The 13152-nt window shown below is 38.8% G+C and overlaps 1 long non-coding RNA gene across 1 annotated transcript in view; it reads right to left on the bottom strand.

Annotated features, from left to right (window-relative positions):
• Positions 1-1240: 1240 nt before the first annotated feature.
• LOC124866862 overlaps positions 1241-13152 on the bottom strand; it is a 38810-nt gene continuing 26898 nt past the window's right edge. The window contains exons 2-3 of the long non-coding RNA XR_007037935.1: positions 1564-1677; positions 1241-1336 (exon numbers count right to left, since the gene is read on the bottom strand). This is a non-coding gene — a long non-coding RNA (uncharacterized LOC124866862). The remainder of the gene's footprint in view (positions 1337-1563; positions 1678-13152) is intronic.

Below are 13152 nucleotides of genomic sequence, written 5' to 3'. Positions count from 1 at the left end.
CTATTTTAGTAATCCAAAAATTTCTTTATAAGCAGTACCTGAAAAACCTCTTAGAGTATATGATGATTTCATAGCGATGTATGTCTTTGTCTATCTATACTGGTAAAAGGCACAAAACTATTAATGGAATTAAATACAATTTCTATTTTACAGTACCTTTGATATTGATAAAAGTGACTATGTAAGTATTATAACACAACACAGTCTGTTTGGCTATAAATCTATCACTGTATGTGGTAGTCTAACAAAGACAAATAATAACACTAAAATTAAAACTTCCAACTTCCATAATATCAAACAGGCTGCATAATGTCATTTATTACATTAAGTACTGAAACTGTACTGCCAAATAGTACAAAGTATTTGTGTTTAAGCAACTTTTGAAGCACTTCATTTACTGAAAAATTATCTATTTTCATTTGAAAGAAAAAAATAAAACTACACACTTTGCTATTCAGTTGTTTTTGAAGTTGAAATGTTGTCAAATAACAGGGTCCTATAGCCAACCTACCTGTTGGAAAATAGATTATTTTTTGCAGAAGCTCCATGGAACAATATTAGTAAAAAAATAAAACAATTGCAGCATGCTGAACATCAACACTGGTGATTGAGATAAGTGAGGCACAATCACAATCCTAGGTACCAGAGCATAACTAAGATTTAAGATGAGAAATAATTACATCTCTGCATCCCTTTGTTTAGAAATTCTATTGCAGCTTGTTTTTTTCTTATGTTTCCTTGACCTCATGTTCTCTACAGATTTTAGTTTGTAGTCAGAATGCACCAACATAATGCCTGCCCTCACCACATCACCACATCAATAATACTGCTGTTATCTGCTGCATCAAAGGTTAGCAAAAGTGCACACAAACATGTCTGGAGAGCCAGCATGCTCTAAACCATGTAGAAGTAAAGACAATTGGTAAAAGTCTCCTGCAGATGTCAGATGATAGTTCTCTTTTGATAGGTTAATATAATAGTTTGGACCAAGAGAGGGCTGGTATTCCTGAATCAGTGCTGTAGAAACTGAAAAATCTCTGAAATAGCCTCATATTTGAGAAGATTTAGTTGACTTTCATTGAAATTTAAATATTTTAGCTACACATTGTCAAGGTAAACTTAGACTGGTGCTCATTTTCTGTAAAATGCTAAAAAAAAAAATCATGATTTGTATTAATAGCAAAGTCTACCTTTATATTATTTACACAGTACAGTCTGTCTGCACGTCTGTGTGTTTACCTGATGGTGACAGTCATGTGGATGGGTGCGTGGTCTGTTTTCATCAGGGTCAAGTAATCGGCCATCAGATAAAGGCCTCTATTTTGGTCTCATCTTCCTACAAGGGACAAAACAACCTGCATTTAATGCTAGAAGGAAAACACGAGGGAAAGCAGTAACTGCTGATGATTATCGTTGTGTGTGAAGAAAAAACAAGGCCAACTGTTCATTTATAACCATACCAGGTATTTGACAACAAAAGGACACATTCCAGGTGTGCAATTTGTTAAAGAAAGAAAATGCTGGGAACTCCAAAACCTTTCAAGCTTGAAATAGAAAGATTACCTGACTTAGAATGTCTTGATGTACTCTTTATGTAGGGCAGATATAACATCTCCCAGAAGACATGGGGGCTTCTGAATACACAACACCTTCCCATCAGTTTTTCCTTCACCTCTTCTGAGTTAGTGTAAAAACAGAGGAAAATTTTGACAGACATTCAGTACACATTGTAAATCTTTTTTTCTTTTTTTACAAATGTTGAGGTTTTAGCAATACATCTTTAACTAAAGGAAGGAAAAAATGTATCCTGAGAGCACAATATGTTCATCTTTGATCCGACATGCAGTTAACTGACATGTTTCTATGGCCAATACCAGTAAAACAAATCTCATGTTTTGGGTTTTTCTTTTATTGGTATCGGCGATAGAAGTCAATAGAAGACATGGTGGTGATGATGTCTTCTTGTTTACACACCTAACAGTAGCCACAGTGAATATGATTAACCAGAAATAAAGTTCAGCTGTCCTTTAATCATGGGAAAACAGTAACATTTGTATGGTTTCCCAAAATGAATGAAATGAAAAGGCCAGACAGAAACTGGTCAGTGAGGCAGCCAAGAGGCCACAACACTGAATGAGCTACTGAAATTTCTGCCAAAAACCATCTGCATTCTACAATAAAAATTCATTTTTCATGTCAGAACTACAATAAAGCTGTAAAACAAAGAAAACATTTATACTTGGCGGAAATCTTCTAAAACCTTGAGGGGGAATGGTCTAATATAATTACTGTTCAACTTTGGGTTGAAATTCCAAAATGTAAGTTTGGCACAAAACATATCACAACCACAGTGAAACATGGTAATGGCATCATCATGGTATGGGGATTACTTTTCTTCAGGTCAAACTGGGGCTTTTGTCAAGATGGAGAAAAATATATACAGTTCCCAATGCCAGTCAGGTTTGTCCTAAAACCTTCAAGTGTCTGCTAGAAGGTGTAGATGGATTTTATTTTTCAGTATCACAGTTAGTCCAAGTTTACATCTGAAAACAAAAGAAGGATTTCATGAACAGGAACCAGGTTATGGCTCCTTTTTTCCTTCTTCCAGATTTTTTTTTTTTGTTGAATTGTTTAAAGATAAATGTCGCTATATGTGGAAACTGTTTTGAAATCATTCATGATAGTCTCCTTTGTACATAGCAAAAACCTACCATTTTAACAGGCATGTGTAGACTTTTTAGAGCTGTGTGTTCTAGTTGGCTGATACTAAAAATGGGTATATTTCAGGGTAAGGTATTAGCTAATCAACAAATTGGCCTATCTCTAGTTTTAATAGGATGCTCACCTATAGCTACAGTATTGCAGTTTTAAATTATTACCTCTTTACTGGTTTGTTTTGGTTGTATCAGTTTCTCAATCACTGCTATTTGAATATGGCGAAATCTAAAAAAACCTCACATAAAAATGAATGACTTTCAATTTTTTGATGCCCATACAAACTTGACTTATAAAGCGCTAGAAATGTTTTCTGATTAGGATATATGTTGGGCTTTATAACCTCTTCCTTACTTATGTCTGCTGCCAAATCTATGCCAGAAATACAAAAAGATAGAATTAGGGTTTCAATAGCTACACTTGTATGCATGCTTACACACATACAACAAATAAAAACTGTCTTTTGGGATTAAACCATAAACTGCATTCATATTTAAAGATAACAGAAAATCTATCTGACACCTTTATAGATTATTTTGTACTTGTGCAATTATGCAATTGATTTATTAAAAGGAATTTGTTTGTTCTCCACATTTACCACACTTGATAACCTGCAAACACCTACAAAACCCACAACCTGAGCAGTGGGCAGCTATGGTTAATGTGGTGCATGCCTGTATGCTGCTGTGTAAAATACCAGCTCACATCTGTATGCTAATTTGTTTTGCTTTTGGCAGACGACCTTAGTAATTAAAAAGAGAGAAGAAAATAAGTAACATGTCAGTTTAGTCCAAAATAAAAATGAAATAAGGCTCCAACTAATTAAGAACATTATGACGTGAAATGAGAAATAAATCTAAACGACTAAATACAGTAATTAAAAAAATTAGCACACCCAATGAAAGCCTGTGTTTTTTGAAAAATAATTGGGCATCTTGATAACTAATTTAAATTTAATAATACATTATTCCAGAAGTATCTGTCCAGGGTGTACCCCGCCTCTCGCCCATAGACTGCTGGAGATAGGCAACAGCTCCCCCGCGACCCACTATGGAATAAGCGGTAGAAAATGACTGACTGACTATTCCAGAAGTCCTGATGTTTGTCATTTTTTTCACAACTGTATATGTAAGCTTATAGTCTGTAGCTAAAAGAGACCTACTGTATTGTGAACAACTGACGGTTTTGTATTCTTGTTGGTAGCCTACACCTTGGACTATAAACTCAAACTAGTTCACAGAACAAAAGAACATATGCTGGCCTGTCAAAGAAATGCTGGGAAGAAAACTTCAGCCAACTCACAGCCAGTGTTTTGTAAGGCGACTGTGGCTCAGTAGGAAGAGTAGTTGCCTTGCAATCAGAAGGTTGTGGGTTCAATTCCAGCTTCCTCCTGTCATATGTGTCAATGTGCCCCTGGGCAAGGCACTTAACCTACCATTCTGTGTATCGGTGAGTGTTATTGGGTGAATGTGGCGCTAGTGTAAAGTGCTTTGAGCGGTCTGTATGACTGGAAGAGTGCTATATAAGTTTAGTCCATTTACCATTTAATGGCTCTGTCCTGGCTGAAGAGGTAAGAATAAAAATATAAAGACTGTTCGAGCATTTAAGCTTCCTATCCAGACTGACTTTAACAGCTAACACTTAGCTATAAATGTGTTTCAGTTTTCAGTCTAAAATGCCAAAACAACAGGACTACTTACTAGTCTCTGGTCTCTTGACAATAGCCAAAAATGTCAACAAGACTACAATCATCTACCTGAGCAAAACCTTTATTAACAATTATGCATTATTTACCACTGAGAACATTTGTCTAATTACTACAAGAATTAGCAGCAATTTTACTAAAACTGTCACTGTGTTCCATGATGATCCTAAATGACATCAAACTTTTATTGTAGATAAAAGAAAAACGGCAAGCGTTTTAGAAATGATAAATTCACACACACCAGTGTAGAGCCAGTGAAATCTATTAAATAGATGTACAATACCATGCAATAATAATAATATGTATGTAATCACAATTTTGCTGTAAAGAATGTGGTGGGCCAAAATAACCATCTGTTTAAAAGATTTTCTTCATTTGTAAACTGCCATTTTTATTTAGGCCAGTCAAGAGCAATATATACCCTTTTCAAAGGTTTTGTATTCAAAACCATTGATGCATATTATTAAAACCCTCCATGAATGAGGCCCAGTCATTTCCCTTTGCTTTTTTATTTTTTTACCGTGTGCTGTCTGGCAGAGTAGTACGGAGCCTGCGAGGGAATATGGGGGTATTTTTTTCTTTCGCGTACCCATGCAAAACTTTTGCGTTCGCTCACAACACTTTTGCATTTCCACGCAATACTTTTGCATTCCCATGCAATAGTCTTTCCGTTATCTCGCAATACTTCGTGGGAGACCCATTTTTGGGATTTATCGAGCTTTATTTTGAAATCGGCCTTAAAAAAAGGATCTTCAATCAGACTTAGACAGTTATTATCCACATGCTGTCAAACTGCTGAACTCTGGACAATAATACTGCACAAAACCACATCTGTGACACTTTATTTGGTTATTACTGCTGCATGATGTGTACTTTTTTTGCACGCCACTTTTGTTTTTATAGTGATTTGAACGGTTCTTCTCATCCTAAGCATTTAATCGCATTGTTGACTACGTGTTAACCTGCATATGACAAATAAACTATAACAATGGAATATCAGTGCTGTTTGTTTTGTGAGCAGTTTGTCAAATGTGCTGCTGTCCCAAAATGCACAGTTTTCTCAAGGTGATTAACAACTTTTGCGAGCGAACGCAAAAGTATTGCGTGGGGACGCAAAAGAAAAAAAATTCCCCCATGTCCCCTTGCGGGCTCCATAGAGTAGCACTCGGAATTGTTGTCTGAGTGCCAAGAAAAAGCCCAACAGATTTACTTTCACAAGTGGAACATTACACCTAACTCTTTAAAGCTCTGCTTGATATTTATAAAAGAAACTTTATCAGAAACTGCTTTGGGATTATTTCAATTTTTACGGACATGGAGACAGTACTGAAAAGGAAAAAATAAGAAGCACGAAAGAGAGAGAGGTGGGGCAAAAAGGGGAGAGAAGGAGAAAAGAATGGAGGGAAGAAAGAAGGATGAAGAGATGACAAGATAACACCCTGCTTGCTTCTACACCTGTAGAAACATTAATATTACCAGCTTTTTTACCAAAAAGTGCAAGGTACTCTTGAATGCAAGATGTATTTAGTGGTAAATGCGGCTTAATATGGAACATTTTTGTATCTGTTAACACCTAAATCTAAACACCTGTGAATCTGAGTGTGAGCACGCTTGTGTATGCAAGGTTTCTCCATAAAAATATGCAATAGCAAGTGTGAGGAGCCGCAGACCTGCCCCCCCGGACCTGGGACAGATACTGAGGAGATCTGAGCGATAAACATCCAAAGGCCCCCCCAGAGCACAGGAACCTCAGGAGAACCATCGCCGGGACTACCGCAACCTCCCCAGAAAAGAGCAGGGGTGAGTCCCAGGGGAACAACCCAGCAGCCACAGTGCAAAAGCCCCATGGAGCTGCAGGGATGAACCCACAGGCCCCATCTACGCCCGAGCAGATCCAGCCATGGACCCAGAGACCCGACACCCAGGGACATATCACTCCCCAAGCAGAGGCATGACAGAGCCCAGGGGTCCAGGCCCTGGCAAGCAGCCACTGGGAGTGAGCCGGCACACACCAAAGCATCCAGCCTCGGACACCGAGAACCACAAGTACACCAGCGGGCAGAGACACCAACCACTGGCAGGTCGTGTGGCGGGAAGGAAATAGGCCCCACATTTGATGGGGGGCCTAAACTAATCCAGGAGAGGGAGCAGTCCAAGACCCAACCTGACACAAAGAACAGGCACACAAAGTCACAATCACACATTCCCACCCTCATGCGTACACATAAAAACACTCACACCTACGCACCCAACGTAAAGACAAACAAAAATGGATGTCGTACACTCACTCACACTTCCCATACATACTCTATACTCCCAGGTCCAGGTGCCGATACCCCATAGGGGCAACCAGCCCCAGGACCCAGGAGGTGGTCCCCTTCCATCCGGGGGTTGAGACAGGCAGACCGCCGCAGCACCTGAACCTGGGCTGGGCTAGCCTGGGCTGGTACCTGAACCTGAGTAACCCTAGCTGGGACCCCGACCCGACCCCAGTCCCCAACGACCTCCATCCTCATCCAAAGGACATGGTCCAAACTAGCCCGTCAACCAGAGCTGCCACAGGATGAAACAGTCCCAACCTCCCAATGAATTCCAATTCTAACCCTGTGAGCCCCCCACACCCAATGAACCCCAACATGAATTTCACCACAGGGCCACCCCCAACCTGTACACATATATGGAACACGTGCCCCCGAACCCAAATACAATGAATCCCCTCCCCACGGCACAGGGGTACACCCCCACAGGTGAGCTCCATCCCCGAAAAGCCGATGAAGAAACACCCACACAGCGCAAGCTCCATACACAGCTCTGCTCCAAGCACCCCCGCCGCATCCTGCCCCCACCTCACAGTGCGCCACGTCTCCAAGGCAAGGGCCCCGCCCTGAGGCGCAACAGGGCAGACACCACCGAGCACCGCGCCCACAACGAAACCCCCGACCCCACACCAAGATGGGACAAACTCATCCGGCAAGAGGTCCCCGCCAGGGGCAAGCCCCCGAGGACGGCATCCCCCACCCCCCTCAGCCACACAAGCACACCACATCAATGCCACTGCAATGATAGCCCAGGAAGAAACATTATCCAGCTCAGCTCTACCATCGCAGCTCAGCCGATCCAAAACCAGGTGATCCCACATCCACAAAGAAGACATGAGCAGTCCTTTTTTTAATGTGAAAGGTGCAGAAGTAATATCGGTTTAATGGTTTTCAAAGCTGAGTTTTCATGAACCTCGTGGAGTTGTTTAAACATGGCAAAAATAAATGTTTGTCTCGGCACTGTACTGACAAACTGTAAAATTAATCCCTGTTTCATCAGTGTAGAAGCTAAGAGTTATCTGGTGCAGGTAATTTCTTTAAATAAATTCCACTCCAAAGAAAATCTTAATTTTAAGCGACACCAGCTGTACAGCACTACATATTTCTTAATGTTTTACTGCATCTAATTACAGCATCTTCATTGCTAGGGGAGCTGGAGAATGATGACAAGACTTAACTGAAATGTTAACGATCCTTTGGTCATGCAGAAAATGACACTCCAACCGTCTTTTGCATTACGTAAAAAAATTTTATGTGGTTATTGTACTCATTCACTAAAATGAATAACTGATACACATCTGCATTGGAAATGTCCTAGTTTTCCATGTTATCCAGCCTTTCAAGAGTCCTTATAACTGTTGTCAGTGCAGAGCTGGAGAGCCTTGCAGGCTCATAAATCTGACAATGCTTAGCAAGCGCAATTTCCACCTCATTAGAGCTCCACCGGCTGTGAAGAGATCTTAAATACACACTAGTTTCAGAATAAACTAGCCACAGAATCACTTGGGTAGAGGCTTTAACACCTTAATTTACTTTTAACTGACTACTTCAAATAAATTTGAGCTAATTTTATAACTGAACATGCAATGATTTAATATCCCGTGAATAAGTAGAATAGCTAATGTGAGGCATATTCCTAAAATCATTTAACTATGAAAGGTATTTTGCACCTGCTTGCTCAAACCTTGAAATAAAAGTTCATGTATTTTTGATGCCCACTTTGTTTGCAAGGGTGTGTAGCAAACAAAGGGAACATCACTTTTCATCCTGAAATGTTGCCCTGTGGGTGGATATCCTTTTCCTTTGGAGCATAAAGTACAGCCACATTGACACTCAAAATGTCTTCTCTTCACCTCCTACACTAAGCCTTAGCCCTTCAGTTGAGCTTCAGTCTCCTCTCTCAAGGGAAACATGTATGTCACGGACAGCAGGTGTAAAGGAGAGATTAGAAAATACAAGAAGAAGAGTAGAAAGGGAGGGAAAGCAGGAACATTAGGGAGGTATAACACAAGGTTAATGTTGATGGTGTATTTGCAGATTTCTTCATTTGTATGCAAGCAATAGAAGTTAATTTTGCATCAGCTGTGCACATACGCTGGTAATAGCTTTTGTTTCTCCTCAGAGGCTGTCGTTCCTCAGGTCTGCTTGATGGACAGCTTGATGGTTGGCACCGCCAGATGAAGAAAGCTCCAAGGCTATCCAGTCCTCAGAGCAGCAATTATCTCTTAGCCTCAGCCCCACACCGTGGGCCTGCATGAGAATGAGCCTAGGGCCATGCCATTACGCCTGGCATACTGTCTTTGGATCTACACAGCATGTACTCATACAACATAGAGTAACTGATGCACAAAACATGGTCTACCTATCAATGTGACAAATGTATAGAGGTGCATCTCAAAACAGTCCCTCTAATGTTTGTTTTTCAATAGTGACTTGCTGAGAACTTCTAAACGTAAAAAACACAATGTCAGCACAGGGTGCATATGAAAAGTCCAGGGCAGAAACTGACAGTTAAAGCCTAGTGGCCAATAACAATACAACGGGTTATTTTAGGAGTATGATAGATTTATCAAATAGCTTTTGATGTAAAAACCTAAACTAGCCTCCAAAATATTTTTTTATAAATTGCAGTACCTCCAAATGACTATTAAGCATTCACACCACAGTCACAATGGTCTTAAGAACCTTTTAAATAATTTAGCAATAAAACTAAATTCTGTTAGGATCCAATTCTGGCACTGACAATAAATATGAGCACTTTAAAAAAAAAAAAAAACTAAATGCAAATTGGTGAGATGAATTTTGTTTGACATGTTTGAGAGGAACAGCAGGCACATATGGCTCATAAACAAACAACAAACTACAATCAATATCAGCCTGTTTGTTTATTTGCTTGCCTAGCCCATCACTTACACTGGTGTTTTGTGTCTGTGCCCAGAACCAACACAATTTCAGGAGAATGCTTATCAACCAGCTGAAGATGCTTGTACTTTCCGCCTCCTACCCCCTGAGATAAAACTTCAAACATTTCACAGCTGCTTTTCCGATTTCTTCTCATAGTAGCAGCTAGGGTCTCTAGCTTCAGCATTCTTCCTTTATTTGAAAGAAAATAAGTAATATAAAGAGTGTAAAGTTCAATTAAAGTTATTTAAGTTGCACTTTTTAAAGAAAATATTATCTGGGCTTTGTTTAACAAACCACAAACATCATGCCCAGACAATGATTGAGAGTTTACCTTAAGAAAAAGACAACAGAATGCTGCACCAAGACACTGATCTATATCTAAACCAATATTTATGAAATTATGGTCTTGGACGCACATGTAAAAACTATTAAAAACCTGCAATTGACCTAACTTGAATGTTCTAGACTGCGGGAGGAAATAAAAAAAAAATAAAGCAGTTGCTCACCTGCACAGGGACAACAGGCCTTTGCACCAAGGCCAATATTTTAACCTTCCTTGCTATGAGACAACAGCAGTAAACTGCACACCACTGCAAACACTAAATAAACAACTTAAACTGGAGTGTAAAGACTTTTTGCAAATATGAGGCTGAAATAAATAAACATCTTTTTATATAACTATCAGAAAAATATATTTCTAGGGAGTGCATCAACAAATGCACAGATATGTAACGCATTGCCAAACAAGACAAATAACAAACCACATAGAAAAAAAAACAACTGCTGCTGTGAGAGCACCAAGCAGATGGCTTAGATCAAACACAGGGCAAGAGGCATGCAAACAGAAATGCACAATAGGAAAAGTGGAAATTCTGAACCTTAACATAAATAAAATTTGCCAATTTTGTCTTTTCTAAAACCCTTCCTTAAGGATTGAGGTTAGAGCTTTACATTTTTTGTTTCATATATTGTTAACACTGACAACCCTGCAGTGGCAGTTTAGGTGCATAGTTTTGGGATCAAGACTATGAAAGAAGACTAAAGAAACAAACATCTGGGACACAACATTTGTAATGTAACATTTCCCTCAAGCAAGTCTGGAGATATATCTGTATGAAGTTTTTGTGAGGAGCATAGCAACTTAATCATCTTTCAAAAATATCTGAATATTAGTTGGAGAATAGTTTCTTACCTGTGTTCATCTATAAAACATTTTCCTAGTAGAATCAAGGGCATTTTTTACATCGGCCAAGGTAAATTAATAGAAAGCACAATCTACAATTTAGACTTGGGGATCAAGGAGATCTCAACTTTGCGCCTGAATTTAATGTCAGTGAACCTGTGGCATCTTTGACAAATGTGCAGTGAGGGGCAAGGTCTTGTTTATATGGTGACTTCTAGGAAAGTCTTATGGTAGAAAAAAAATCACTTCTCTCATCAAAGCAAATATGATGACTTTGTACGTGTATGTGGGAAGCTTGTTAGCACAGGGTTGCCGTGGTAGTGCATTGATTGGTCAGAATAAATAAAGATAAATGTTAAGAATTAGAAATCCACAATAAGTGAAGCCTAAAACTAAACCCTACATAAAGAAAAACACATTTCTTTGTCAAACTAGTAGCAGTTTAGGGACAGAATGAGTCTAAATCCCTGCATTTTTACTTTCTCTTCCCCTGTATTTTTGTCTTTACCAACTTCTTTGTGGGCTGACAGACAGAGGACTTATAGCATGCAGAAAAACACATAGCAACTCCAGCTTCTTTGTGTGCTCTGCTAATATTTACACTGTCAGGCTGAACACTGCCACTATTGAATTTGGCCATTCAAAATAATGTTTGACTCACATTAGAACAACAGCAAAGGAACACTCTGTGGGCAATATGACCAGTGTGCCTCAGGTTGTACCACGGATAGAAAAAGGAAAACAGAGTATGAGTTAATGACATTTTTTGACTCCAGTTACACATTTAGTGAGGCACTGTTTTCTGTTGCAATTATGAGTACTGCAAGTTGTGTTTTATATTAGAGCAAGACTAAACATGTTTTATACAGTAAAATAAATGGATAAATGGTTCAAATATATATAGGAATGACCATTTCTCATCTAGCTCCATCTAACTTAAAATTAAATGATTGTGAAACAGCCAGATCAAGTGTAAATAAAATGTATTATGTTTGTTATAATAGTTATATTATTTACGTGTGTTGGTTAAAGTTAAATGTTTGCATGTTTTACTCACCACCATAAATGGGGATGTTTTCTGAGAAGGATTCAAAAAGAGAAAAGCCAACAGATCGAGGTGAACAGTGAACTAGGATGATGTCAAACATGCACAGGGTATCAGCAGCAAATGTATGTTTCATAGTTAGTGCTGCCATCTAATGGTGACAGAGATACAGCATTCACCTGAATTAAGAACAATGTAGTAAGGATTTGCACTTAAAAATATTTATATATATATATTTAAGTGTGGTTAACTAAAACTGAATTACAGTGTACATCATCATCTTTTTCATGCTAAAGTATTTGAACAATATGATCTAAATTTGTTTGTTACAGGTATGTAGATATCGTTGTACTATATTTTAGCATTTAAAGCTATATAGCTTAAAGTCATAGTTAAATATGGACAGGAGAATAATTAATTGATGGTTAAGAAACAAACATAACCTTTAGAGCTCCTCCTTTGATTAAACAACTTACGCAATGAGTATGTGTTCAGAAACGCCATTGAGGTCATTGTTCTTTCAGGGTCAGATTTTAGCATGTTCAGCTGAGCTTTTGCAGTTTTTCCATACTGCTATGACATCATTTGATCAGTGGTAAGACTCTCAATTTTGAGGCCCTATTTCACAGAGTTGGCCACAGATTTTCTGACTTGTAACAGAATGACCTTGTTCTGAAAAGTCAGCTTGGACCAGTTTGAAAGTTTGTGTGTGGTGGCATCTCTTGTATTTGGGCAATACTTGATCACTAACCAAATATATTTTTTCTGAAGCTTAATTCTGAGAACTGAACCGCTGTGGAACGAACCACAAACATCAAATACTTGGTTTTGTGAAAACATGAACAAGGTTCACTGAAGGTCAACAGGTAGTTTGACTGGCTTCTCCTCCAACTAATCACATAATATATACAGTACAGACCAAAAGTTTGGACATACCTTCTCATTCAAAGAGTTGTCTTTATTTTCATGACTATGAATATTGTAGCTTCACAATGAAGGCATCAAAACTATGAATTAACACATGTGGAATTATATACTGAACAAAAAAGTGTGAAACAACTGAAAATATGTCTTATATTCTAGGTTCTTCAAAGTAGCCACCTTTTGCTTTGATTACTGCTCCGCACACTCTTGGCATTCTGTTGATGAGTTTCAAGAGGTAGTCACCTGAAATGGTTTTCACTTCACAGGTGTGCCCTGTCAGGTTTAATAAGTGGGATTTCAAGCCTTATAAATGGGGTTGGGACCATCAGTTGTGTTGTGCAGGAGGTGGATACAGTAC

The sequence above is a fragment of the Girardinichthys multiradiatus genome, chromosome 4 (genome assembly GCF_021462225.1).
Source record: "Girardinichthys multiradiatus isolate DD_20200921_A chromosome 4, DD_fGirMul_XY1, whole genome shotgun sequence".
Classification (NCBI taxonomy): Eukaryota; Metazoa; Chordata; class Actinopteri; order Cyprinodontiformes; family Goodeidae; genus Girardinichthys; species Girardinichthys multiradiatus.
The sequence above is the reverse complement of the archived record's forward strand: the minus strand, read 5'-3'. Positions and strand labels throughout refer to the sequence as shown.